Source organism: Manis javanica, chromosome 3 (assembly GCF_040802235.1).
Source record: "Manis javanica isolate MJ-LG chromosome 3, MJ_LKY, whole genome shotgun sequence".
In the NCBI taxonomy this organism is placed as follows: Eukaryota; Metazoa; Chordata; class Mammalia; order Pholidota; family Manidae; genus Manis; species Manis javanica.
In genome coordinates, this window is record NC_133158.1 from 153,092,667 (window position 1) to 153,116,470 (window position 23,804).

The 23,804-nt window shown below is 38.0% G+C and overlaps 1 long non-coding RNA gene and 1 pseudogene across 7 annotated transcripts in view; one reads left to right on the forward strand and one right to left on the reverse strand.

Moving 5' to 3' along the window:
• LOC108387343 (uncharacterized) overlaps positions 1–23,804 on the reverse strand; it is a 280,040-nt gene that overhangs the window by 10,143 nt on the left and 246,093 nt on the right. For 6 of the 7 annotated variants that reach the window (XR_012129445.1, XR_012129447.1, XR_012129449.1 and 3 more), the window contains one exon: positions 11,122–11,210. The exons of the other annotated variant lie outside the window; for it this stretch is intronic. This is a non-coding gene — a long non-coding RNA (uncharacterized lncRNA). The remainder of the gene's footprint in view (positions 1–11,121; positions 11,211–23,804) is intronic. 7 annotated transcript variants of the gene reach the window in all.
• Positions 20,392–21,332, forward strand: LOC108387337 (translationally-controlled tumor protein-like; annotated as a pseudogene).

Below are 23,804 nucleotides of genomic sequence, written 5' to 3' on the forward strand. Positions count from 1 at the left end.
AAATCAAATCAACCACCCCCAAAGTCAATCAAGGGATAGACAAAGAGTACAGAGTAAGATTCCTAACATATAAGGAATGGAGGAGGAAGAAAAAGGAGGGAAAGAAAAGAAGCTTTTGACTGTGTTTGTAATAGTGTAGTAAACGAGTTAAGTCAGACTGATAGTAAGGAAGTTACCCTTGAAACTGGTAACCATGAATCTAAAGCCTGCAATGGCAATAAGTACATACCTATCAATAATCACCCTAAATGTAAATGGTCTGAATGCATCAATCAAAAGACATAGAGTCACTGAATAGATAAAAAAAACAAGACCCATCTATATGCTGCTTACAAAAGACCCACTTCAAATCCAAAGACATACACAGGCTAAAAGTGAAGGGATGGAAAAGATATTTCATGCAACTTCTAGGGAGAAAAAGGAGGAGTTGCATTACTTATGTCAGTCAAAACAGGCTTCAAAACAAAGAAAGTAACAAGAGATAAAGAAGGACATTACATAATGATAAAGGGGTCAGTCCAACAAGAGAATATAACCATTGTAAATATCTATGTACCCAACACAGGATCACCTACCTATGTGAAACAAATATAAACAGAATTAAAGGGGGAAATAGAATGCAGTGCATTCATTCTAGGAGACTTGAACACACCACTCACTCCAAAGGACAGATCAACCAGACAGAAAACTAAGTAATGAGACATAGGCACTGAATGACACATTAGAATAGATGTACCCAACAGACATCTACAGAACACTCCACCCAAAAGCAGCAGGATGCGCATGGAACATTTTCAAGAATAGATCATATACTAGGCCACAAAAAGAGCCTCAGTAAATTCAGAAGGACTGAAATTGTTCCAACCAGCTTCTCAGACCACAAAGGTATGAAACTAGAAATAAATTATGCAAATAAAACAAAAAAGTGCACAAACATATGGAGGCTTAACAACATGCTCCTAAATAATTAATGGATCAATCACCAAAAAAAAACAGAGATCAAGCAATATATGGACACAGATGAAAACAGTAACTAAACACCACAAAATCTGTGGGAGGCAGTGCAGGCTATGCTAAGAGGGAAGTATATTGCAATACAGGCTTACCTCAAGAAAGAAGAACAATCCCATATGAACAGTCTAAACTCAGAATTAATGAAACTAGAAAAAGAAGAACAAATGAGGGCCAAAGTCACTACAAGCAGGGACATAATAAAGATCAGAGCAGAAAAAAAAAATTGAGAAGAATAAAACAATAAAAAGAATCAATGAAAGCAGGAGCTGGTTCTTCAAGAAAATAAATAAAATAGGTAAACCCCTACCCAGACTTATCAAGAAAAAAAGAGTCTACACACATAAACAGAATCAGAAAGGAGAAAGGAGAAATCACTATGGACACCACAGAAATGCAAAGAATTATTAGAGAATACTATGAATAATTATATGCTAACAACCTGCATAACCTAGAAGAAATGAACAACTTTCTAGAAAAATACAGCTTTCCAAGGCTGACCCAGGAAGAAACAGAAAATCTGAACAGACCAATTACAATCAACAAAATTGAACTGGTAATCAAAAACAACCTAAGAACAAAAACCCCTAGACCAGATGTCTTCACCACTGAATTTTATCAAATATTTAGTGAAGACCTAATACCCATCCTCCTTAAGTTTTCCAAAAGTAGAAGAAGAGGGAATACTTCCAAACTAATTCTATGAGGCCAGCATCACTCTAATACCAAAACCAGACAAAGACACCACAAAAAAAGAAAATTACAGAACAATATCCCTGATGAACATGGATGCAAAAATACTCAAAAAATATTAGCAAACCTAATTCAAAAATACATAAAAAAGATCATCCATCATGATCAAGTAGGATTTATTCCAGGGATTCAAGGAGAGTACAATATTCGAAAATCCATCAACATCATACACCACATCAACAAAAAGAAGGACAAAAACCACATGATCATCTCCATAGATGCTGAAAAAGCATTTGACAAAATTCAACATCCATTCATGATAAAAACTCTCAACCAAATGGGTATAGAGGGCAAGTACCTCAGCAAAATAAAGGACACATATGACAAACCCACAGTCAACATTATACTTAACAGTGAGAAGCTACAAGCTTTTCCTTTAAGATTGGGAACAAGACAAGGATTCTCACTCATCCCACTTTCATTCAACATAGTACTGAAGGTCCTAGCCACGACAATCAGACAACACAAAGAAATAAAAGGCATCTAGATTGGCAAGGAAGAAGTTAAACTGTCCCTGTTTACAGATGACATGATATTGTATATAAAAAACCCTAAAGAATCCACTCCAAAACTACTAGATCTAATATCTGAATTCAGCAAAGTTGCAGAATACAAAATCAATATACAGAAATACAGAAATCTGTTGCATTCCTATATACTAAGAATGAACTAGCAGAAAGAGAAATCAGGAAAACAATTCCATTCACAATTGCATCAAAAAGAACAAAATACCTAGGAATAAACCCTACCAAGGAGGTGAAAGACCTACACCTTAAAAACTACAAGACACTCATGAGAGAAATTAAAGAAGACACCAGTAAATGGAAATTCATCCTGTGCTCATGGGTAGGAAGATTTAGTATTGTCAAAATGGCCATACTGCCTCAAGTAATCTACAGATTCAATGCAATTCCTATCAAAATACCAACAGCAGTCTTCAATGAACTAAAACAAACAGTTCTAAAATTCAATAGGTCCACAAAAGACCCTGAATAGCCAAAGCAATCCTGAGAAGGAAAAGATAAAGCTGGGAGGATCATGCTCCTGACTTCAAGCTCTACTACAAAGCCACAGCAATCAAGACAATTTGGTACTGGCACAAGAACAGACCCATTGATCAATGGAACAGAATTGAGAGCTGAGATAAAAACCCAAGGATATATGTTCAACTAGTATATGCTAAAAGAGCCATGGATATACAAAGGGGAAAATGACAGCCTCTTCAATAGTTGATGTTAGCTTCAAACTGGACAGCAACATGTAAGAGAATGAAACTGGATTACTGTCTAACTACATACACAAAAGTAAACTCAAAAGGAATCAAAGACCTGAATGTAAGTCATGAAACCATAAAACTTAGAAGAAAACATAGGCAAAAATCTCTTGAATATAAACATGAGCAACTTTTTCCTGAACACATCTCCTCAGGCAAGGGAAACAAAAGCAAAAATGAACAAATGGGACTACATCAAGTTAAAAAGCTTCTGTACAGCAAAGAACACTATCAGTAGAATAAAAAGGCATCCTACAGTATGAGAGAATATATTCATAAACCACATATCCAACAAGGGGTTAACATCCAAAATATATAAACAACGGATCCGCCTCAACACCCAAAAAGCAAATAACCCAATTAAAAATGGGTGGAGGATTTGAACAGACACTTCTCCAAAGAAGAAATTCAGATGGCCAACAGGCACATGAAAAGATGCTCCACATCGCTAATTATCAGGGAAATGCAAATTAAAACCACAATGAGATATCAATCACACCAGTTAGGATGGCCAACATCCAAAAGATAAGGAACAACAAATGCTGGCGAGGATGTGGGGAAAGGGGAACCCTCCTACACTGCTGGTAGGAATGTGAATTAGTTTAACTACAATATGGAGGTTCCTCAAAAAACAAAAATAGAAATACCATTTGACCCAGGAATTCCACTCCTAGAAATTTACCCCAAAAAAACAAGATCCCAGATTCAAAAAGACATATGCACCCCTATGTTTATCACAGCACTGTTTACAATAACCAAGATATGGAAGCAACTTAAGTGTGCATCAGTAGATAAATGGATAAAGAAGAGGTGGTACATATACACAATGGAATATTATTCAGCCACAAGAAGAAAACAAATCCTATCATTTGCAACAACATGGATGGAGGTAGAGGATATTATGCTCAGTGAAATAAGCCAGGTGGAGAAAGACAAGTACCAAATGACCTCCCTCATTTGTGGTGTATAACAATGAAGAAAAACCGAAGTAACAAAACAGCAGCAGACTCACAGACTCCAAGAAGTGACCAGTGGTTACCAAATGGGATGGATGGAGGAGGGTGGGTGGGAAGGGAGGGAGAAGGGGATTGAGGGGTATTATGATGAGCACATATGGTATGGGGGTGTTATGGGGAAGACAGTGTAATACAGAGAAGACAAGTAGTGACTCTGTGGCTTCTTACTACACTGATAGACAGTGACTTCAATGGGGTGTGGGGGGGACTTGATAATATGGGTGAATGTAGTAACCACAATGTTTTTCATGTGAAACCTTCATAAGATTGTACATCAATGATACCTTAATAAGAAAAAAAGATGAATTCAAATCTCACATCTAATTGAAAACATAAAATATTTCAACATATTTAATAAAGATGTTCAGTTAACTAAGATACAATATCATCTACCTCCTCTAGTTCAAAAAAGTCAGCAAAAATATCTTGGACCCATTATCTGGAATACAGCTATGTATGCAGCTATAAGAGAATACATTTTTTAAAATTTTAACTGATTACAAATGCCTCAGCTATGCCTTTAAGGACATTCATAAAAAATGGAAAACCAAAAAAAAAAAAAAGGCAGCAACTGTTTATTGGTCTAGTTTTAAGCACTGAGACTACTTGTGCCCCAAGGAGGTGGGAAGCAATTTATGGTTGTTAGTCTCCACCCTCATGACAGAAAGATGGCCCCTGCTCCCTGGGTTCAAGACATGGCCTGCCAAATCTACCCCAGAGCTGAGCTATATTTACCACAAAATAGTTATTGTGTGATGTTCTGGGGAGGTAGATGACCGTGCATAGCACTAGTTAGAACACAGACTGTATATTACGAGAACACACACGGGAATATCACTTTTTCTAATGGTGTTCTTTGTTTGAGCCAGGATAGCTAACAGCCATGGAAATTTTGAAAGAGCTTTACTTTGCCTTAAGGAAACCTGAAGTACAAAAGCGAATTCTCAAAACATGAATTATCAGATGATTATTCTTGTTTAAAAAGTGATCTTTACTAAAAGATTTGCTGTGAATGCTTTTTAATTTTACTATAATAACTGAACAGGGTCTACTATGATTTCTTTTCATTTTAATCTGGTAGTGCATTTACATTTTCAGTCTATCAGAAATGTATTTGAAGAATAAATTTTTGAGAATATATTAACTGTATACACCTCTAAATGTATCCAACTGGGGCTCACTCTTGGGACTGTGAAGGAATCTGGCTTAGTGATTTAACCATGCATTGTTTCTGCTAACTTTAGTTCCATTAGAATGCAACTCAATATATGGGGCTTCAAAACTTCACCAAAATTGCACTGGTTTGCAGAATAGCTATAGTTGTATTAAGATTCATATCTTCCATAATAGATTCTAATATTAAACTTTAAAGATCCTAAGTTGATTTCGGTTCCTTGATAGGTTTTTTAATGGGTCTTTACCTTGTCATCCTTTCTCCTGTGGCCCCATGTCATTATTGGTATCAAAACCATCTCAGGGACTTTTTCAAAAATCAAAATAAAGAACATACAAAGCTAAGATGTGTTTGTTACCTTGCAGGATCATTCTCCAAGGACATTTTCTTCTGGTATATGTTTAATTAAATAAAAGGCATAGTTCTCAGCAATTGCCATTTTGAAATATTCTATTTAAGGATTGATTGCATTTTCTAACATTTGTGAATGATATTAATATTCAAAAAAGAATCACAAGGGACCATCTGGAGTTGGACAAAAAGCAAGTATTCAATGAATGACTCTCAGAAAGACTGTCCAACAATTTTATATGTTGCTGGTGAGAGTGTGAATTGGTAGAACATTTCTGGAAAGCAATTTTGCATTCCATGATTTGATCTATTAATTTCATCTGGGAATTTATCATAAGGAAATAATAAAAGATGTAAAGTTGTTTGTACAAAGATGCTTACCATGGCAATTGATATAATGGTAAAAATTATGGAAAAAACCCTGAATAGTCCATAGGAAACTGGCTAAATACACATTACATTCAATGATGCTGTAGCAGAGACTGCTGACTGTCCAGTTTCCATTCTCCTCTTCATTGTCATTAACAAGACCCTATGTTACTGTGGCCAGCAATGTGCTTAGCTAAAAATGCCACATTTCACAGGCTTCCTTGCAGAGAAGGGTAGCCAATAAGATATAAGCAGAAGTCCTTGGGTGAGATTTCCAAGGTCTGGATTGCTGCCTGGCCCCAGTTGTTTTGATCACTGATGTGATGGCTCAAGCTCTCCAAAAGCCATTTGAAGACCATGAGAGAAAATCCAGAAGAACTGTAGTGACTGCAGTTCTGACATCCTTGAACCACTGTAACAAAGCCAGAGACTGCCTCCTTCCAGATGTCTCATTATAGGGGAAAAAATAAACCATTATATGTTTATGCTAGTCAAACTGTTCATAGCAGCCAAACACAATTCCTAACAGACACAGATGAAACATTTTGCAACCATTTAAAATTATCTTTCTGAAAATGGAATATAATATTAAATGAGAAAGCCAGAATATAAACTCCATACGTGGTATGTCCCATTTTGTTCTTAAATGGGACATATACACTGTATATGAATGAAAATAACTATGAAATATATTGAAATGTCAATAGTGGCTGTCACAGGATTGTGGGTTACTTATTATTATGATTTGTACCCTATGCTTTTTAAGTTTTCAAAACTGAGAATTAAAAAAATGTTTTTAAGATTGCCTAATATACACACATGACAGATGAGAATGTAAATTAGTTAAATCTACACTTTTTGGAAAACAATGCGACAACATGGCTCAAAAGGTTTTACCAGTTTCATACTTTTTACCTTTCTATTTCCACTTTGACCTATCTACCTTGGTCAAATAATATGAGACTCAGACAAAGAATTATACACATGGATGTTTGCTACAAGATTATTGGTGATATTGAAAGAATGGAAACAAATTAAATGTCCAATATTAGGAAAGTTTACAATTAAAAATATTATAGTATATCCATCCTATATGGATGGATCCTATACTTACAAATCACAATTAAAGTAAGAGAAAGAACATTTTGGAACTCGTTTTAAAGCTATTTCCACATCTCTAAATCCCCCACCCCCTGAAACAATAAGGGGCATCAATGGAGTGTGGAGGTGCCCTCTTATCTAGAAGATATTTCTAGCCTCAACTGAAATTAGATATCCATCTGAGTCCACAGCAAGAAAATAGCTTTACTGAGAAAGATAGATTTTTCTAAAGTATGTTTATGTGCTGAGGGCCAAGTCTGAAGGAGTTAGTTAGTTCTTCAGGTTCTGTCTACTGTGGCAGCATGAACCTGAGACCAGCTGCCTAGGGAGGAGGAAGATGTGATGTCTTGGATGGAACATATGAAGTCCCGAAGCTCACCCCTTCCTGCTCGGAGGAAGCAGCAGCTGCTTCTTGCGCTCTGCATCACATGCTCCCGGCTCACTCCTGTTTCTGTGGGTACCATGTGGAGGCCTCTGAGCGTGATGACAACCCCCATCCAGGCACTTGCCTTTCATCTCCACTTTTCTGCAGCCTAGTGGGGAAGTGTCTTGGACCCTCTCACCCAATCTCAGAAGAGATTGAGCCCAATCATCTACGGCAGCAACTAACTCCATGATACACCTTGTTTTGCCCTTCTTCTCACTTCTGCGCTGTTTCCTGATACCACCTCCCAAATAAGTGACCCGCATTCAAAGCCTTACCTCAGGCTCTAATTCTAGGAAAACCAAAACAGATGGGATGTGGGAGGAAATAAGAGAAAGAGTGCTAACAACTCTCATTTATCCAACTTTGGGAACCCAAGGCTATTAAGAGTAGTTACCCATTTCTCCTGGTATATTTGACCAACATTTTGGAAAAATGTAGGAATGGCAGGTGTTGTTTTATGACACTTCCATTTCAGGGGTGTGTGTTTGTGTGTGATTACTGGGTCACAATGTATAATGTATTTCTTCATGTGGATTATCGTCCAAAAAGTTGGAAAGCCACTGATCAAGAGGACACCATGTGAGTCCAAGGAATCTCTTCTTTGCTGCAACAAAACTACCTATAAACATTAATGAGAATATTTTAATGATATGGAAAAACTACTTGTGATTGGGACTGGGAGTGGTGGGAGAAAAATGACAAAACATTGAATACAGTATGACTTCAACTCTGTAAAAGCAAAACTATGAAGTAAAAGACCACTGTCATTCATTCATTTCCAGCTTTATCCAATTGGGTAAATCCCTAAAACGCCATGAATAATGAAAGGACACTTAATTTAAAATGAGTGTTCACACATGAAAGAAGGGAAAACCAGGAGACAGAGAATCAAGGACCTTGTGGGTCTTGTTCCACAGTGCCTAGAATCATGTTTGCTACACAGAAGACAGGAACTATTTGTTGGCTAAAGAGTGAAAGTTAAGGACACGTGGTCACAGATCCTCATTTTAGGAGCACGCAGCCTTGCGTGGCCTCAGGAAGGAGGAGAGGCTAAGCAATGGCCCTGTTTCTGCCGCTTAAACAACTGTATGTATACCTTCCAGCATTTGCCAAGGCCACCCAGGCACTTCAGACATTGCAGTTGCCACAAATTCTGCTGTTATCATCCACTTAGGGGACAATTCCATGTGTCTGCTTTGAAAAGTGTGCTAATTTATCCTTTACTTTATTGAAAAACAGTGTAAGTTAATTGTAATAAATTGAATATAAGGTATATATGATGAAATGTTAATCATAATTTCTTCTGGATAATGGAGTTATAGGAGGCACCAAGATTAGTGGGGATCTAAGGGTCAAGCTCTGTACTAAACTCTCTATTTACAAGACTTATATTTCATCCTTTCAATAACCTAATGAAACTGATATTGTTATAGTTATACAGAGGAGGCAGTTATTGAACAATAACTATGTACCAAAAATAATGCTGAAAGCTTTACACATATAATCTCATTTAATTCTTAGAATAACACTATGAAGGAAGTACACTTTCCCTTGTTTTCCATGTGGGGAAAAATGAGACTTTCAAGAGACTACTTGTGAGGAAAGCACGAACACAGCAGGTACAGTTGTTTACTCCTCACTGTCTCCAGAAGAACCATGACTGACCATTGGCCAGCCCTTGGGAATGTGGCTCTTGAGAGTTCTTTGTACTGGTGAGTGAGGATTTTGTTATATACACGTGGAGCAATGGATCATGTCCTACTGGCTTGTCAGGTTGCTCTGTGCTAATATCAGGACTGGTGATGTGTACCTGGTTTCATATTGGGTACTACTTTGGGTTGCCACAGCAGAGTATATACTCGGATATATGCCTGTGCTACCAGACCCTGCATAAAGGCCTTGAACCTTGAGACTCAAGGAGTCATCCCTGGGCAGAGACATTCCATACATGTCCCTTTGTTTCTCTGCCAGAGAGAAAGCATATCCTATGTGGCCTCAGGTGAAGAAGAGCTTTAGAAACCTGTGCCTGATCTCTCTGGACTTTGAAGATGCACACATTTTTCCCTTATGCTTTTGCTCTGTATCCTTTGCTACCAAAAATCCTACTGCAAACTGCTATTAGGTCATATAAATAAGTTTTTACTGAGTGAAACACTGCCCAAGACCATGCAACTAAAAGGTGGTAGAAATAGAATTCTAGCCCAGGCAGCTGACTTCCAGGCTTGCTCTCTTAACTATTGTGCTCTACCATCATATAGCTAACATATGGTATATACTGCACTCAAAATCAGTGCCACTATTATTATCATTACTGCCCTTCCTTTGCTTTCTAGATCTGCTTTGATGAACATGCATTATTTGATAATCAAGGGGAGAAAAAGCTTGGAAGTGCCTATGGTTAGGGATAGAAAGATGAGGAGTCAGAAAGGAAAAAAGACAACCAGGGAGTAAGTTAGATTGGTGCAATCTAACAAAGTGAAGAAGCCATTAAAGTTAAATATAAGGCAGTTTTATAGGAGAAAATTTCTCAATCCTGGAGGAGGCAGAGATTTATCAGATGAGACATACAAATCATCAAAGGAAAAGTGGATAAATGAAGCCTCATCAACATTAAACATTTCTGTTTCTTAGGACCTTGTTAAGTCAATTCATACATTGGAAGAAAATATTTGTAATAAATATATCTGATAAAGGACTGGTATCTAGTATACAGAAAGAAGTCCTACAGCCTAACTTATAAGAAAATATTAGAAGTGGGCAAAATATTTGAATAGATACTTCACATAAGAAGATGTAGGAGTGGAAAACATGTACAAAAAGATTCTCAATATGATTAATCATTAGAGAAATGCAAAATAAAATCACAGTGAGGTACCGACTATATACTCACTAGAATGGCTAAAATGCAAAGCAACTAGAACTCTTATATGTTGCTGTGGGGAGTGCAACCCACCTGGAAAAACAGTTTGGCAGTTCCTTAAAGATGCCCTTATGATATAATGTGACACACTCCTAAATATTTGCTTCTAAAATGATAACTTATGCCCACCCATGTAGTCAATGCTCATATCAGTTTTATTCATAATAACTAAAACCTGAAAAAACCCGAATGTCTGTCAACAGGCAAGTGGACAAAGAAATTATGGCTCCTCAATTAAATGGAATACTAATCAATGATAAAAGGGAACAAACATGATACATACAGCAACATGGATAAATCTCAAGAATATCATGTTGAATAAAAATGGCTGACACAGAAAGAATGCCTATAGTATGATTATATTTATGTGAAAGTCCTGTGGTTGCCTCTTTGGGATCTTTTGGAATGATATAAATGCTCTATATCTTCATTGTGGTGATGGTTATATGCATATATACATTTGTCAAAACTCAACAAACTACATACTTAAAATGGGTGCAACTTATTGAATGTACTATTCTTCAATACTGTTGATTTTAAAATATATAAGGACAGTTTTATTGAAAGAGCAATGGTCAATTTTTTCAAATATTGCAGAAAAACGGAGAAGATAACTGGAAAATGGCCATTGAATCTGTCAATGAGTGGTGACAAGGAGTTTCAAGATTATAAATTCAATAGACTTGGGGTTCAGAAATCAAATTATTGGATGTGAGAAGGGAATACCTGACATGCAGAGCAAATTGGGCTGCTTCTGATTCATGGAGCACCAGATGCTGACTCATGCTGACCATACAGCAATAACCTCCAACCTGCTGAAATCCAAAACCCAGAAATTTAATCAAGTCACCAATTATACTGTTTATCAAAGATATTTTGCAACCTCAAGTAGAGCAATGTAAAGATTTTCTTCTTCACTGTAAGAGCAATGCAAACATTTAACATGCAAACATTGTTTATCTTTTTTAGCCTTCTTTAGGTTCTCCTATCAGTTCTTAGCAGAAGGCCTCTCCTACTGAATCAAGAAGACTTCCTCGCACGGTGGCCTGTGTCCTCATGCATTATCATTTCATCACCTACAGACCCTCTTCTACCAGAAAGACATCCTCCGCCAATAAAGGCTCTCCCTATCGGCCGTGTGATTTCTACCACCCCCAGCATGGAAAGGGTTATTTTTCAGTACTCATTTTCAATCATTCCTTATTACAGCCCTTCCTTTGTCTTCACAGGTGCTAACCCCCAAAGTGACTTCTCCAACCTCTTTTCAACACCAAAGCTGTCAAATTTCTCAGCAAGTCAAACCCTTCAGTCATTATTTCCTGATCAAATTTACCCACAATCTGGCTTCTGTCTCTGCCCCAAGAACCTCTCCCATGCCAAATCCAGTAGGACGCTATAGATGTACCCTCCCTAGCTTCCCTCCAATATTTGACAGTAAGGTCTAACCCTGTCCTTACTGAATGTCCCTTTTTGGCTTCTGAGAAGCTTTTTCTCCCACTTTCCAATGCTTGTGTCTCATCCTTCTTTTCCTTCCTCCACTGAACCTTCTGCCAGTCAGTTTGGATGTTCCTTGAGTCATTCTGCAACATTCCCTCCACCCCATGCTCTGAGCACAGCGCTTCTCACACTCTAATGTGCATATGACTTACCTGGGAATCCTGGTAGGAGGCAGATACTGATTTAGAAGGTCTGGAGTGGGGCCTGAGAGCCTGCATTGCTGACAAGCCCCCATGGAGGCTGACAGGGCTTACCCAGGGCACACTAAGTAGTTAGAGCTCAGAGAACAGAGCCTGCATCCAGATTAAACACTTTCAAACTCCACAACTGCATTTGTGACTAGTCCAATGTGAAATGCTCTGAGTCACAATTTAAGTACCGCAAAGATGAACATTCAATGAGGATTATCCATAACTTAAAAGAAAGCAGTTTCCCTCAATATAGTAGAAATTGATAGGACAGCCCCAAATATTGCAGATAATTAGAGTCAGTTTTCCACTGGAAACAGATGGAATGAGAAGGTGAAATTATATGAGGAGGAAAGAGTTCTGCCAAATCCTCAGGCTGGAAGTCATCTGAAACAAGGTAGGTTTTCCTAGAATATGTATTGACCACTGACTGACAAGATGATTCAGTCACTCTCAGTTCTGAATAAACCAAACTTATATTCCCTCACGCATGATTGTCCAATTGCATCCACTGCCTTTCTTCATAGATTGTGCTATTCAACTGGCATTTGATTTTAGATTCATCCTCCTAGACCTATTCAGCCAGTAATTCAACCTTGATGGGACGTCAATGATCGCCCAGGAGGAAGACAGTCACGTCCTTCCATGGCATGAAGCTTTGAAAGGTTGGTTTCTTTCATCTCCTTTCTGCCTGTGTATTAGAAAGATTCCTCCCACAGTTAGAGAATTCATTCAATAGCGTGATTTGGGCCTGGTGAGAATGAGATGCCTCAGCTGCTCTTTGTTATTTAATCACCTACAAAAAGAGGTAATTTATTGCTCCTGGTACTTCAGCAGTAGATGGACATTGGATTTCAAGTCTTCCATGAATCCACTAAAATTCTGATCTGGAGGAAATAAGGTGGCATTAGAACAGAATATTTGGGAGCAATTTTTTGATGAAAGGCCTTACCTACTATGGATATTATTTCAGGCAACCAGAAAATAAAGACTGAATTTTAAAGCACTTTGTGTCAAGATACAACTAATAGCTACTGGAATACCAAATGAACATTGTATTATTACTGCTACTGAAATGAGTTAAAAATTAATTCACAGAGAACCATTTTTAAAGATAGAAAGAACTTGTGGGCTTACCATGGTGAACACCCAACAGTAGACACTAACGTTTGTTAAATATTAATGCAAATATTCAGATAATTAAATAAGGTCAGACGAGGATAGGGAACAGAAATTTTCCCTTTGGAGTTCATCAAGCAAAACCTGTCACCTCTCTGAGTTGTCTGATTGAGAATAATTAATCGAGGACACAGATGAAGCCAGGCTTGATTTTATATAGTAATAGATGGAACACTTCTCTTTCCCCTATTCCAGGCAATTTATCCTAGGAGAAGTTGCAGGCTAGGAGAGGCACTGTTCAAAGGACACAATGAGAGCAAGTGTATCTATCTCTTTTCATCACTAAATCTCTGCTTGAGCCACACAATGACAAATCTCATTTTCACATTTCAGAGACCCAGGTATAAGAGCTACCAATGGTCCAAGTATTGTCCTGTCCATGCTTCCTGTCACCACCAGTGACTCCCTGAGGGAGGCACTATGGCATAGAGGGAGGCATGGAATTGAAGTAAAACACACGAGTGTTCAAGTCTTGACCAGGTCACTTGATGACTGTGTGATTCTAAATAATTTCTTTAGCCTCTTAGAGATTCAGTCAACACAAATGGAGTTAATATTATCTAATCCTGAGAATGATGTGGGTTATACAAGCTAACAGACACAAAGCGCTTAGTCCAGCAGAGAAAGGCTTGCTCCTCTTCTTATCAGAGTCATTTCAGCACTTCTAAATTACCATGCTGAAAATCTACCATGTTTTTCCATTATCTGCAGAATAAAGACCAGGCAGCCATCTCCTGATTAGTTCCACTTCCACCCAAACTAGTTAGTTTGCTAACCCCTGCATATTCTTTGGGCTTTCCTATTTGCTTATTTACTCATTCAGTCTTTCAATAAGTTAGCAAATATTTATGGAGTGCCTATTATGAAACAGGTGTAGGGATAGGTGCTGGCGTTCTAAAGACAAGTAAGACACCATCCTTACCCTCAAAGTGGGCCAAATAGAGGAGAGAGCTATCTGTCCAAGTATTTATAATGCAATGGGAAAGCTGCTGTAAAAGACAAAGTGCTATGAGAACACGAAGAAGGAAGTATTTCAGACCTCGTTTTCCTCATTTTCAATGCCCTCCTCTCTATTACAGAAATCTTATTTAGTGTTCAAAACCAACAACTCCAAACACTGACCTCTTCAACACTCATCATGTGCTTACTGAGAGCTCAGTCCCATGCTTAGTGCTTAGCAGCCATTTAAAAGGATGTTTTCACCATTTGAATTGCTGCTCATTTGTTATCTATCATATTTCTCATGTATTCTCAATTATGCTACCGTATCTCTATACTCCAGCTTGAAGTTGTGTTCCTCGAAGTCAAGGATTGAGTCTTCTTGGATGAATGCCCACAGCTGCTAACAAAACAGAAGCAGATAGATGATCAATAAGTGTATGTTTATTGCTTCTAAGTCTAAATGCCAAATTAAGTTTGAGGTCCAAATTAAATTCAACAGAATGCTTAAAAGAACTAAATTGATTAAAAATGATGTGCAACATAGGCAATTGGCAGTGCATACCTGAATAAAAAAGAGGGAATGAATTCTGGGGAGATATCAAACAAGGACAGCCATAGCTCTGCCATTATATTTTAAAAAATAGGATGAGTGGGTTCCACCATTTGACTCTGAGAGTCTTTTGTCTAAGTATGAATGAATAAGATATTTTCATCAGAATGACATTCACATTAATGAATTTTCACCTGGAAAGAACTAATACCCATTTTCCAGGGTGAATGTTATTATGATAATTTAAACGCTTGATCAATTTTCTATACATTGTAGTGAAACCCCTTCCATCTTTGTTTTATATTCTCATTTTTATTTTACTGAAATTATTTTTATTGGAATCAGTTCTCCTCTATGTAAATTTCCAACAGAGGTTCAATTCCCTGTTCAAGTTTTTGTCCATATCAACCTTTACTGATTATATTTCTGCCAACTTGGGTTTTCTATTGTTGCCCTCATTTTTACTAACTTCAATTTTATCTGGGTCAAATTGGACAGATCTAATGTTATTAAGGTCTGATGTCTGAAGATTTATTTTGAGTTCATCATTTCGAGGAGTCTAATTTTCATGCCAACTTTTAGTTTTCAATATCACCAAGAAGCTATCATTCCTCAGCAAGCTTTGTGCTTTTTAATAAGTTTTGTTTGTGAACAGCATTATCCATTGCCAGTTGATTACTTTCTCACAGGTCTGTTTGCTAGAGATCTGGTCAAACTGTCCTTGGGGTGAAAACACACAGAGACCAAATGGTACTGTCCATGGAGAAGGATTAAACTTTCCAGCTTCAGAAGTCATGCATTAGAGATGCTATAGCTTTTCCTTTCCACTCTTATAATACAAACTCCCTCTGGAAGAACAAGACGTCAAAATATCAACTGGCGACAGACAAATCATTGAGAGTATGTACTCTGCGTGACTGCCGGGGTTTAAACTCCAATTCTACTAGTTACTGGGAGTGTGACTTTTGACAGGTTACTTACTAATTTGTGCCTCCGTTTCGTAATTAAAAAAATAGGGTTGTGAGGATTCACTGCATTGATAATCTCAAAACAATATTTGGCACATAATGACCACTTAATAAAAGTAGGTTCCATTATTAATATTAGTTAGAATAATTGCTTCAATGTTCTCCAAATACATTGTTTCATATCTTTGTTCAACTGCCCTCAATTTCCTCTTCTCAAAAATGGGGCTATTAATAGTATGTACCTCAGATTGCTTTGCAATCTGAATGTGTAACACAAGTGCTTAGAACAATGCCTGGTGTAGGGTTAAGTGCAATATAAGTGCTATGTTGCCGCTATTTTATTTTTTCACCTTAGGGTGAGTGAGTTTACAGCATCCTAAGAGTCTAATAGCTAGTTTTCCATAGAGAATATTATAAAGACAACACAAGGGCCCTAGAGCCCCGAGGTCATAGGGTGCCACCAGCGAGTATGAAAATACATTAAAAGCAAAAGGGAACTACGCAGCTATTCAAAATGATAATCTACAATAAGGTAAGCACCATGAGAGTAGGGATTTTAGTCCTTTTTGTTCTTTGCTATTTCCCAGCACCTAGAATAGTGCCTGGCACATCTTAGGTCAATAAATATTTGTTGAATGAAGGTTGTGTGGCAACATTGAAAGTGTTTCTTATATGGTATTTAGTAAATAAGGCAAGATATAAAATTATATTACACTATGATCATAACTTGGCAGAAACATACATGCATATGATGAAGACTAGGAAGTGATGTGTGGAACTGAAAATAGTTGTGTTGTTATCCTGACTGTAATATTGTATACTGTCTTTTTATAAGGTAAAACAAAGAAGGTGAAGGCAGAAAGTTCCTAAAGAAATATTACAGCTGTGTCATAACTTTATATAATGTGGGGCACCAAACCCAGATCCTTTTAAAGTTGGTTTTGAGGAATTTAATGTTGACCATACAGAAAAATACTGATGTAAGCCAATTACTTGGGACACTTTTGATGTTTTTTAAAAAAATGTCTGAATTCTAGAGAAAAGTACACAGACATAAATGGAATACATGTGATATGTATCTCACACACATACACACACTCTTTCAAGTTGTATCTTGAGCTGATTGTTCACTCAAAACAATCTCCTAGACCATCTACATCCACCATACAGCACAATGAGCATTTGTGCTCATAATGATCTTTCTGCGACACTGCAAGGACTTCGACCGTCAAAGATTCAATTACATTTACCACCTTACACTTCCCAAGGCTTTAAAGGGGCTAATGCATTTTAGAAAGATTTTTCTATGGAAAGATTTGAACAAAGGATGTTGGGTTAATTTTTAGTTAACCAGAAAATTTAGTTAACAAGAATGATTTGTCCCCTGAACATTTCCATTAAATAAAGTTTGACTGTACTTTGATCTCTGAAATCTTTGCCCAGCTTCTTTCTATTAACAGTGCCTGGTGGAAAAGATGTAGTTCTCTAGTCAAACTGCTTAGAGAAGATTAGATTGTTCCCAGTCTTTAAAACAGAAAGACAACAGGTGAAAAAAAACATCCTTTTTTTGAACAGTTTTCTATATTTGACTTTTGACCCTTAGATATGCTGCATGAAAAAATTAGTCCACTAGGACATAACACCAGAGTTTGGGGTCTTATAGTCTCTATTTAAAGCTATATTACTGTTATAAGTCTTATTTTGAGAAAATATGCATTAGTCATTAAAAATTAATTTATTTTTATTTGTTTTCCAGATTAATGGTCCTTCTAAAATAGAAAATTGAATGAAGGCTTAGTCATTTCATTTGCAAAAGCTAATTGAAGCACATATTTATGAAATTAGACATGGAGAAGTGAACCACCACCACCCACTCAACCACAAAGAAAATGATTTTTTTACTTATGAGACACGGTGAAAGAAGAGAAATTAATATGCGTGTGGTAATTCCTCCACCCTCCTTCTCAATCCTCCTGGTGCCTCTTAAGGAGGAGTCTGGGTCTTTGTGATGATAATGGAGATAATGGGCAGAAAATCTCAGAATCCGGAGGCAGGAGAGCAGAGAGGCCCTGTGCACTGGATTTGGTGCTTTCTTAAATACTTTTAATTTTATCAATGTTTACATGCATCATGTAAATAGATTAAAAGGAGAATTCTTTCTGAAGGGTCTGTAATAAACCTGCAGTCCCTCAGGCTTCCCGTTTCCCCCAGCCGCCCAGTGGCAGGCTTCCTCACAGGGAGTCAGTGTCCTCACAGGTGGCAACTGCACAAAGTTTTCAAAGGGGCAAACCCGATGCGTTGAGTGCTTACAAGTCTACATGTGGGTCACATTTGCTGGGATATCATTGGCCAAATCAAGTCACATGACCAAGGCCACAGCTAATGTGGGAGGGAAAGCACAGGGCAGGAATACTGAGGAGTGTTGTTCACTTACCATAATAAACTCCCACACATGGTGAAACAGCATAGCTCTCTCTTTGGTAATATAACTTCCATCCTCCTAACTCAAAGACGAAATTCAAAGAGCTGAGTATTTTTATGGCTCCTGTTCATGTGAAGTAATGTTTTCTCAGGAATGCCCAAAGGAGTCTCCATTTGCAATACAGAGCAGACCTTCCCGCTGTACACTTCCCCCTCTCTCCTCCTGCCTCTCTCACATGCGCCTAAGTGGTCTCTCTGTATTTGCTTTCTATTGTTGTCATAACTAATTACCACAAATTGAGCGATGTTTTAAAGCTACCATTATTATCTATTGGTCAGAAGCCCAGTGGGCTGGGCTGGGTACTCTGCTGGGTGCTGGACTAAAATCCAGGCAACAGCAGGCCTGGGCTCCTATCAGGAAGCTCTGGGAGAGAAGCTGTTTCTGGCTCTTTCAGGTTGTTGGTGGCATTCAGTGCCAGAGTTGTAGGACAGAGGTCCTTGTTTTCCTTACCAGCTGTTGACCAGGGGGTGTTCTCAGCTTGTAGAAGCTGATCACATTCCTCCGTTCATGGTCCCTCTGTCTGCAAAAACAGTAATTGTGGATCAAGTCTTTCTCAGGCTTCACATCTCGTTGATTTCCACCTCCTCTCTCCTGCTTCTGCCACATCTCTCTGACTCTCCTGCCTTCTTCTGTGTTTAAGGGTTTAGGTGATCACACTGGGCCCACCTGGAATATCCAAGACAACCTCTGTATTAATAGTCTTTTTTATTCCATTTGCAAAGTTCTTTACAGCAATCCCCAGATTAGTGTTTGATTGAATAAACAGAGGAAGGATAGGAATCCTGGCAGGACATCTTTAGAATTCTGCCTACTATACCCTTACAGTCTCTTTCCTACCTTATAATCCTCACAAATTTTTTTTCTAGAATCCAGTCCTAGGTGGTGGAGTAAATATGGTTCTCTCCACTTCCCTCTTTAAAAATACTCCCAAACCACAAGAATAATAAATTGACAAACTCCATTTTTCATTAAACAAGAAAACATCTTTCCTACCACTATGTATAGATAGAACAGATGAAAGAATTATAAATTACTTAATAGGATGGAATTCAACCTTAATGTCGATGAGAAAGAAGCCAGTTTGCCTCACAGAAGTTCCTGAAATGCTCATAAAATCAAGGTACCTAAGGGCAAAAAACCCTACAGTTACTGATATTCAGGGTTCCCCAATGAAAATTCCAGCTGAGCTCCAGACCGATCCAAGGAAGCTCACCAATGGTCATGCACACAGAGGTTCCATTAAACTTTCTACTGCTTGACTTTTTAATATAAACCAGAAGCCAAAAATCACCAGGTATTTGTAATTACAAAGACTAAAACGGAAGGGAGGAAGGGAGGACCCGGAGAAACGCCAGAGACCAAAAGAAAACTCCAAAGTAAATATAATTAATATTCCCAGAGAGATACAAGAAACTGCTTCCATAAAATAAGATTATGCCATAAAGTGGAGAATCAGAAAATAATCACCTCTTATAAATTAAAAACATTTTAATAGAAATGAAAAGCTTAATATATGACTTGAAAGTTGAAGTCTGGGAAATCTCTCAGAAAATAGCTAAGTCAAGTGGTGCAATAGGCAAGAGAAAATAACATTAGAAGATCATTATAAAATATTGCATATCTAAATAACAGGAGTTCCAGAAAGGGAGAAAGAGTAAAAGAGAAAAGGGAGTGGTGATTGTGGGGGGCTGTTATCAAAAAAAGAGTACACGTTTTCTAGACTTAAGGACTAGAAAAGCCCCACACACATGCCCAGCACAACGAATGAAGAAAGACCTATACTGATGTACCTTATTGTGAAATTTCAGAACACCAGAACAAAAAAAAAATAGCTCACATTTTTCAAGATCAAGAAACAGGGCATTATTGGTCCACTCAATAGCAAGAGTAGAAGCTACAAAGAGGAAATCGATGCCTTCAAATTCCTGAGAGGAAAATTATTTCCAATCTAGAATTCTGCACCCAGACTACCAATCAAATATAAGGATAGACTAAAGGCATTTTTTGACTTACAGAGTTTCAAAAACAAAAATCTCTTTGTTCACCCTTTCTCAGAATATTATCAGAGTATATCTCTACCCCACCCCACCTACTCATACGCACACACCCCTGTGCAATAAGGACATGATCTAGGAAGGACAAATTCAAGAAACTGAAAATGTAACAAGAGAAGCAGAGAAAATTCCCAAGATGCTGGCAAGTGAGGTCCTGAGTCTACAGCTGGGCAACCGACTTAAAGAGCTATCAGTACAACCTGGAGCAGAAAAGAGGGCTTCTGGAAGAATTTCTTCAATTAAAAACAAAATAAAGTAGGGGAGGAGGAAGGATAAATTTTCTGACAGAGCTGTGTAGAAAACAGTCGCTATGAAGTATATTTTAAAGTGGTGAGTGTGTAGGAAGTGATCAACTATTTTTTTAAAAAACCTAAGTAGCTTTTCTGCCCGCTCTCCCCTCCCCCAGCAGCACTTGGGCTGCACCCCGCTTGCTCCGAGCTAAGCTACTGCCAGGGTCGTGGCCTTCCAACCGCCCTCACGATCATCTACCCCGACCCCAGCAGCCATGCTGAGATGCTCTCCGACATCTACAAGATCCGGCAGATCACGGTGCCCGGAGGTGGAGGGGAAGACGGTCAGTAAGGCAGGCGGGTAACGCTGATGACTCGCTCATTGGTGGAAAGGCCTCCGCTGACCGCCCCAGCGAAGGTACCGAAGCACAGTCATCAGTGGTGTTGATACTGTCACGAACCATCACTTGCAGGAAACTGGCTTCACAGAAGAAGCCTACAAGAAGTACATCAAAGATGATATGAACTCAACGGCAAACTTGAAGAACAGAGACCAGAAAGAGTAAAACCCTTTATGCCAGGAGTTGCAGAACATATCAAGCACATTCTTGCAAATTTCAAAAACTGCCAGTTTTTTATTGGTGAAAACATGGATCCAGATGGCATGGTTGCCCTGCTGGACCACCACGAGGATAGTGTGACTGCCATATATGATTTTCTTTGAGGATGATTTATAAAGAAATAGAAAAATGATAACAAATTTTGACTCTTTGGATCTGTCCCCTGTCGTGGTAACTGGCTACTGCTTTTCATTCACACACCAGAACTTAGACAAATGGGACTGATGTCCTCTTGAACTCTTCATTTATTTTGACCTTGAGTTATTTGGAGCAGAGTCATGGTTTTTTAAAAAATAAAAAAACATGTCATGTAGATTGTCTAATAATAAAAAGCATTTAAACTCATTTGAGAGAATGCTGCTAAGTTTAATATATACTTGAACCCATCCTGTACAGTGTTCTTGGAGAAGCTAGACCCTGGTAGTAGACTGTGACTAGAAAGCATAAGACTGTGTTTAGATAACTTCTCCAGTGAGAACTACTTATGGGACTGGAATACCAAAACTGAGAATCAAAAGTCTTAATTTTGAGTGAGGTAAAGGGCAAGACCATACTTATAGCAGTGCCAGCATTTGAAGTGGATTCCTTACACATTTCATCACCTACAAAAGCATACTGAAAGAATAAAAGAGACTAATACAGTTGGAAGCAAAATAATAATAATAATAATAATGTTTAAATTTCAGGGAAAAAGGTAAAGTACAGTCTTAGTACAATGACGTGCCTCAAGAGATAACAATACAAATAAAAGCACTACATGTGGTTTTAATAAAAAAAATAGAGATATGATTATAATACAAGGGTGGATGGTAGGCAAGAGGTGTAAGTGAACATGTTAAAAACTGGAGGGACCACAAAACATGGCTTACAGAGTTGAAATTAGTTGCCTCCAAGGAGCTGGATAGCTGAGGAGGAAGGGAGGTCTGAGGGGCTACAAGTTTGCTATAAACTTTTTAGAAATAATTTTCTTTTTATCTATTTGTATGTAAGCATTGATAAACGATATTTTACAAGGCACAAAATGCAGCCCCCTCCTCTCTCATTGACCTCCAAATTCCCTGAGATTTTCAACTTCTGCTATGAAAGAAAGAATGAGCTGACCCACCTCCGGCTGAAGGCATGCTAATGAATAGCCCAGAGGAAACACAGAAATGCTCAGCCAACCCATAGCATTGTGAGATGACTATTTGAAGCCACTAGGTTTTGGGATGGCTTGTTACATAGCAATAGATGAGTGATACAACAGGCAGCTAAAGCCTATAGATTTCTCCTTCACATATTCATATCACTGAGAAGTATGGATGCAGACTCCGGAACCAGACATTTACTAGCCATTTTCTACCTTGAGATCTTAGGTGAACTGCTTACCTGTCTCTCATTTTTCTCATCTGTGAAAAGGGGACGCTAATAATGACCTACCTAAAGCATTGTTGTGAGGTTTAAATGAGCTGACACGTGCAAGGCACTGAGAGCGTGGTATGGGCCACGTGCATTCTCAGGGCTGGCTACTATGTCAGCATTATTCTTTAAGCAGACAAAAATACTTAATATCCAACTCCTTTAGTTATAAATATAAATCTGGGCAGCAGTAGGTTGTAGAGGCAAAAGCCCTCGGAATAAGATGAGAGTCTATTCCTGAGTTTCAAGCCAACTGACCGATCAGGCGGGCTTTTGTCTTTTTTGTTAAACTTTTTATAATGGAAAACTTTAAACATATATAAAAGTTGAGGAAATAGTTTGATAAGCTCCTGTGTACTCAGCTTCAGCAGTTATCAACTCATGGCCAGACTTGTTCCATCTAAATTTCCCCTTTTTGTTGCACACTGGGTTATTTAAAGCAAATACCGGATATAATATCATTTCATCTTTATGTTAGTATGTATCTCAAAGAGATGAGACTCTTTCTTGCAAACATAACCAAACATCAGTATCATTCCAAAAAAATTTAATAATCCTCTAATACTGTCAAATATTAGAGTCAGAGTCAAATTGCTGTGGCTTTTTCTTTATACTTTGCTCAAACCAGGATCTGACAAGATCGTTATATTGCAATTGGTTGGTAGATACACACGAGGTATGGTTTGCATAGCAAAAGCAGGATAAATGCTTCTTTCCTTTTATTTACCACTCTCCAGCCTAAGATTTGGAATCCCAGATCCTTAAAAACTGAGCAATCTCTTCATCCTCATGTAAATTCAGAGCAGGGAATCAGGTAATATCTAAACTCCTTCTAGGTCTATGATTCTGATGTTTTGTCTACACCATCATTCAGAATTGTGCAAGCTTTTACATAATGTAAAAAGGTGGCCTTCCCTCAAATGCTTTCCTCCCTTCTGAGTGCTCTTTCTCTTCTTTCTGCTCAGCCAGCTCCTGCTCATCCTATAAATCCCAGCTAGGATATTACCTTGTCAACATACATCTCACAGAACAAGTGTTAATTAGGTGCCCATTGTGTGCCACCTTGTGCCTTTCTACTTATACTCCTCTGTTATCTCTCCTCCATAGCACCTTGCATTCACCTCTCTTAGAGTCCTTCTCATGGCATATCTTAATTATTTGACTACATACCTGTTACCTATTATCACATGTTGGTTTTCTGGATCATTGAATCACAAATAAAATGTGAGTCTTATTGGAGTGACCCAATACTGGCTTCATGCCTCAGAAATATTGATTTATTTCCAGAACTGACCATGTTG